A 514-nucleotide genomic window follows, 5' to 3' on the forward strand; every position below is an offset into this window, starting at 1 on the left:
CCCCGAGGGGGAGTGAGGGGGGGGGGGGGGGGGGGGGGGGGGGTACAAGTGACTGCCTCTAGATGGGCAGAGCCAGCTGTCAGTCACGCAGCTGGGCGGATCCAGACATAATTGTCGGGTTCTGCTTCAGCGTCTTCGTATACCGCGAGCTACAGCTCGCAGTATATACTGAGCCTAGGGTGACAGGAGGACGCTAGTTTGTGTCCTCCCGTTACCCTAAGGAGAACTATGGGGAAAAGCCTTAACCCCATAGTTCTCCTTTAAAAGGAAACGGAGTTCCAGAAATTGTCACCTAGCAAAAGCTTGTGCTCGTTGTCCAGCATTTTCCAAAACTTTTATGGTACATCTACTTGAGCTTTTTTGCAGCTGTGCAGTACAAAGACTTTGCTGGACTGGATATAGAATTGAATGGATTGTTTAAAAAGGCTTTCACAGTACATGGCGCTCCATAAATGTAAAGGGAATTGTGAACTCCGATCGCCCTACACTACATCACTTTATCCATTTTAAGGTC

This window comes from Nanorana parkeri, unplaced genomic scaffold, assembly GCF_000935625.1.
Source record: "Nanorana parkeri isolate BGI_ZX_2015 unplaced genomic scaffold, ASM93562v1 scaffold113, whole genome shotgun sequence".
Taxonomy (NCBI): domain Eukaryota; kingdom Metazoa; phylum Chordata; class Amphibia; order Anura; family Dicroglossidae; genus Nanorana; species Nanorana parkeri.